A 6,000-nucleotide genomic window follows, 5' to 3' on the forward strand; every position below is an offset into this window, starting at 1 on the left:
GATTGAGATAGGATGGGAACTGGTCCTCTGAAGGAGGACCTACCTAGGACACCAAAGGCCATATATTCCATCCCAAGCACTGCTTAGTGGTGTGTGTAACCCCAGTACTGAGGAGGTGGAGACAGGCAGGTACAGCGGGAGAACAGTCTCCCTTACATAGTTGGTTTGAGGTCAGCCTGGGCTACATGAGATTCTCGGTTTGTGGTGGGGGATTGATGAGCTGGGGACAGGGGACACAGCAAGACAAGCTAAGGCTGTCTTGTTTTTTCACAAAGGGGAAAACAGCTGTGCATTATCAGGTGGCCTGCCTGACACTGCTGGGTTGTAAAAGGCTGTAGGCAATCTTACACCACAAATGGCTACTAGGGATGAATCACATGAGACAAACTTCCTGACCCTCCCACTTCCATCTCCGTGGGATGTCAGGGGTACAGGCCTCTCCAGGTTTACCTGTTCAACTTTCTAAAAAGATCAATTTATTTTTATTCCATGTTTATGAGTGTTTGCCTACCTGCATACGCATGCCTGGTGCTCACGGAGACCAGAGGTAGCATCAGATCCATTAGAACTGAAGTTACAAATGATTGTGAACCACCATGTGGGTGCTGGGAACCAAAGCTGGACTGTCTACAAGAGCAGCAAGTGTTCTTAACCATCAAACCATCTCTTGGCCCCTAAACCGTAAAAAGAATACATTTATTTCTCACTTGTGAGAAGCGTAACTTTTGGGAGCTGGTTCTCTCCTTCCACCATGAAGAATCAAACAAGTCCTCCTTGGTGGCTAGCTACTTTGCTACCCAGACTGCCACATGCTAGGTTTACTCAGTGCTGGGGGTTGAAGCCAGTAAGGCATACGCTCTACCAATTGAGCCATCTGACCCTTCTGCCAAGAACTGGAATTACAAGTGTGGGACTCCCCCCACCCCCGGCTCTATTTTCCCTTCACATGAAGTCCACATGGGGGGGGGGGGCTTTCAACTCTGATGCTTTTTAGAAAATTATTTATTTATTTTATGTATGTGAGCACAGTGTGGCTCTTCAGACACACTAGAGGTGGGCATCAGATCCCATTACAGATGGTTGTGAGCCAACATGTGGTTGCTGGGAATTGAACTCAGGACCTCTGGAAGAACAGCCAGTGCTTTTAACCACTGAGCCATCTCTCCAGCCCCCTACTCTGATGCTTTTATAAAAAAACATTTTAATTAGGACCAGAGTGGCAACACACACCTTTAATCCCAGCACTCCAGAGGCAGGAAAATCTCTGTGGGTTCAGAACCTACATAGAGAGATTCGAGACAGCTGACATTACAGTTTGCTTCGAAGAACAAACACTATTTTAATTCAGTTATGGGTTGGGTGGGGGGTATGGGGATCAGAGGACACCCCACCATAGTCAGTTCTTCCTTTCTAGCGTGTGTCTTCTAAGAATGGAACAAGGTCATCAGCCTTGGCAAGTGCCCCTACCTAGAGATCCTCTCAGTCCCTTTGGTAGAACTGATACTAACCATGGTATTGTGGTTAAGCTTTTTCTCCTCTCAGTGTTGGCTATCTTTTAGAGATGTAAAACAAATGTTGATGAATTTTTCATTTCTCGTGTTTTCTTTTGTTGCTTTTTCCTAAATAATGAGTGCGAATACACCAACACTGGTGAGAAAGGGCTGAGTCATAAAGGAAGTTGCACCGTCAGGAGATCTTACCGCAGCCCCTTCACAACTATGAATCAGGAAATAGTAGCTTCAAAGGAGAGAAGACAGACAACCGACACACAGACAGACACACAGACACTGGCTCAGCTGAGTGATCATAGGAATTGGTTTTTCTGGTGTAGGGGGTTACAAAGGATAACAGTCCACATGGCCAGTGAGTTCTAGGCCAGCCTGGGCTACAGGATAATATAGTCTGTCTCAAGCACAAAATTTACAAAGTTAACTAATTAAAATTTCAAAGCTAGTCTTTGTTTTGTGCTAACGGCACTTTAAGCATCAATGAATCACACTGCTCAGGACTAAGGAACGCTTGCATTTACTATTTTATGTGTACGAGAGTTTTTCCAGCATGTGCACGGTGTGCGTGCTTGGTTTCTGTGGAGGTCAGACGTTGCCAGATTCTCTGGAACTGGAGTTACAGATATTTGTGAACCACATGTGGGTGCTAGGAAGGAACCCAAACCAGGTTCTCTGAAGCCCCTCCAGAGCTGTCCACCCCCACAGCAGTGACAAACCCGAGGTCTTGTGTGTGCGCTCAGTCAGAGCTGTGTTACAGAGCCCATGCCCAGCCCAAGATCACTTACAGGTGTGCCAGTGTGGCTGAAGACACTTTTAGAGACTGTGAACTTCTAAATGTAAGACACTGAAAATGTAAGACATTCTTACCTACTCATTCTGTGTGTGCACGTGAGTGTGTGTCACAACACACACTGAAGTCAGAGAACTTGCGGAAGCCAGTTTTCTTCTTCCATCACCGGATTGGTGCCAACCACCTTTACCTAGGGAGCCACCCCATACCATGAATTTTTATTCATTAATTAGTTTCTTAGTTTACTTATCTTGTCTTTTCAAAACAGGGGTTCTTTGTGTAGTCCTGGAACATTCTGTGTAGACCAGGCTGGCCTTGAACTTGAAGATCTGCCTGCCTCTGCCTCCCAAGTTCTGGGTTTAAAGGCATGAGCCACCACTGCCCAGCTATTTTTAAATTTTTATTTATTTCTTTTTATGTGTTTGGATGTTTTCCCTGCATGTATGCACCACGTGGGCGCCTGGCACCTGTGGAGCCTGGAAGAGGGTTTTGGATTTCCTGGGACTGGAGAAACTGGCAGTTGTGAGTTCTGGGACTCATACCCAGGACCTCTGAAAGAGCAGCCAGTGGCTCTTACTCACTGAGCCATCCCCCCCCGCCCCCCCCCCGTCCTTGTTTTTTTTTTTTTTTTGTTGTTGTTTTTAATTATTGGGAATGTTTAGTGAAGGCGAATTCCTGAGTCAACTCAGACCCTCTCGATCTAAAATTCTTACATCAAGGGCTAAGCAATATACATTTGTTTTGTTTTGAAACGTGGTCTCATGTAGCTCAGGCTAGCCTCCCACTCAATGTGTAGCTGAGGCTGACCTTGACCTTCTGATCCTCTTGCCTTCACCTCCTGAGTTCAGAGATTAGAGGTGTGGACCTTTTTTCCCCTGTAGTACTGGGTTGGGATACAGGCTTTGGGTGAGCCCGGCAAACACTCTACCATCTGTGCCAGGTCTGAGACTCTGAAGTTCAACTAGAGATCTGACTCAGGTCCTTCTGATTGAACAACGAGCATTTTTTTTTTTACCCACTGAGCTGACACCCAGCCCCAGCTGCTCATGTTCTAATGGGAGAGGCAGGGGATGAGCCATAATGAAGAGAAGGTGTAGTCAGGGCAGGCTTCTCAGAGGAGGTGGCACTTAACCCGAGCCTAAATAGAGAAAACATGTGGGTATCTGGGGAAAAATTAAGTTTGAGGTCAGTATGTTAAACTCACTGTGTGTGTGTGTGTGTAGCTAGTGTGTGCAAAAAGTCCTGGGCTTAATCCCAAGTACGAGAGAGAGAGAGAGAGACCTTTAATGAAGATTCTCACTGGAGGCTCGAGGTCCAACCACACACAAAGGCAGCCAGTGGAAGGAAAGACAGCAGGTCACAGGAATATGTGACCTGAAGGTTACATGCATCTCAACTTAGCTATGAGTGTGGACCAAGCAAAATCAGAAACGTGCCTCAGGAGATGGCTTAGGGTTTAAGAGAACTTACTGCTCTTACAGAGGACATGGGTTCGGTTCCCAACACCCACATCAGGCAGCTCACAAAAACCACCTACAACTCCAGCTCCCACAAGATTTGGCACCTCTGACTTCCTGGGCACCTACACTCACATGTACACCCCTGCATGTGTTCGTATGCACACACTTAAAACTTTAAAAAGGAAAATTTTCAAAAATCAAACTTAATTAAAACAGATTTTGTTTTGGGTTTTTTTTTTAATTCATTTATGTATGTTTTAATTTGTTGGCTTGATTCTAGTGCATGAACTCTGTCGACTGCCTATGGCAGTATCCAAAGGTTAAAGACATCTGCGAGAGGACAGAGGCCACAGCCCTTCACCCTCCTAGAATTTCCCTTCTCTGGACAGTTCAGAAATGATCACTGTTGGGTAACTTGAACCCTGTTCTGGGACTAGGATTGTGTTGGAGGCCAAGCTGGAAAGACTCTGTACGTGTGTGTGTGTGTGTGTGTGTGTGTGTGAGAGAGAGAGAGAGAGAGAGAGAGAGAGACCAGAGGTTGACTTCAGGTATCTCACTCTATCCTCTTTATTTACTGAAGCAGGGTCTTTCCTGGTCTGCTAGCTTGTCACTCCCCCACCCCACACCAAGGTTGCTCTCTCTACTTCTCCAGTGCAGAGATTCCAGGCCTACCCCTCCCCCCCCTGCTTTTACAACATCCCAAGGCTCCTGCAGATGCAAACTCTGGTCCTCACACTTTCACAGCAGGAGCTTTAGCCACTAAGCCACACCCTCTGACCTAGAGCAGGCTCTTAGAGACCCTTGTCTTTGGGCAGTGAGGAAAGATCATCCCTGGAGCCCAATTAGGGAAACACAAAGAACTAGACAATCAGGACTGGGGTGGTGCTCAGCAATGGATGGAGCAATGGCCTAGCATGCAGGGAGCCTGGGGTTCCATCCCAGGAGAGTATAAACCTAGCTTGGCATAACTCCAGCACTTGGGAGCTGAAGGCAGGTGGAAGCGAGAGGATCGTAAGTTCAAGGTCATCCTCAGCTGCTACATAGTGAATCTGAGGCCAGCTTGAGGTGGATAAAACCCTGTGTGTGTGTATGCAAGTTGTGCAAGTTGACATTCTAGGTTGAATCCCCAGGAACTGGGAAGGAGTGTGGAGAAATGAAAAGGGTCTGGGGAGATGGTTCCATGGTTAAAAGCACTTGCTGCTCTTCTAGAAGGCCTACATTCTGTTCCCAGCATCCACAATGGGCCAGTTACAACCACCTGCAACCCCAGCACCATAGAATCCAGTGTCCCTGACCTGCTCTGGCACTATATGCACAGGCATACCACAGTCTTCTCACAGGCCTTCTCACAGACACACACACACACACACACACACACACACACAGAGAGCGAGAAACAGGAGAGAGACACAGAGAGAGAGACACACACACACAAAATCTAAAATAAGTAAGTCTTATAAAAGAAAGTATTGATGGTGGTTCTAATGACTTTGGAAAAGAGTAACCCTGTAGGGGTGGCTGGGACCCCTGAGACCACCTCTCCAATTCCTCAGCTTGTGCAGACTTGGGATGGAGAAGAGTCACCTGCTAAGGTGTACCTTTCACGGAAAACATGGTGGCCCCGGGACTAATGAGTCACTGTGAGGAGCCAGACAGCCTACAAACAGGCCCAGGAAAAAGGTCAAGGTTGGCCCATTTTTCCCAGAAGCCACAGCATAAAATTCCAGCTCAAACAGCTCAGAGTGGGAGTGGGGGATGGATAGAGAAATGGAAAAGGCTGGGGTGCCTTGGCAGGACACTAATGGGGGGAAATGTCTGCCTACACCCCTCACACACACATACGCAAAACCCATAACCATCAGCAGCAAGATAAATTGAACTGTTTATTGGCCCAGACCTGGGTTTCCAGCACAAGGGGGACATCTGGGAAGCTATATGAGGGGAGACACACTCCCAACTGGCTCTTTGCCTCCCAAATCTCCCCTTCCTCAGCCTTTTCTTTCACACATTTCTTTAAGGCAGAGGTTTGTTTCTGTGTGTGGGAGATGAATCAGCACTTCCCAGGAGGCCTGATCATGGCCAGACCCCCTCAAACACCCCCCACCCCACCCCCATCTACCTCTCTTGCAATCTTGACATGGATGTGCTCGTAAGAGGTCAGACAGCACCCACACTGGGATAGGAGGTCACAGACCCCGCATTGACACACAACACATATAAATACAGTTTGTACCGTATTGGA

The sequence above is a fragment of the Micromys minutus genome (assembly GCF_963924665.1).
Source record: "Micromys minutus genome assembly, chromosome: 16".
NCBI lineage: Eukaryota > Metazoa > Chordata > Mammalia > Rodentia > Muridae > Micromys > Micromys minutus.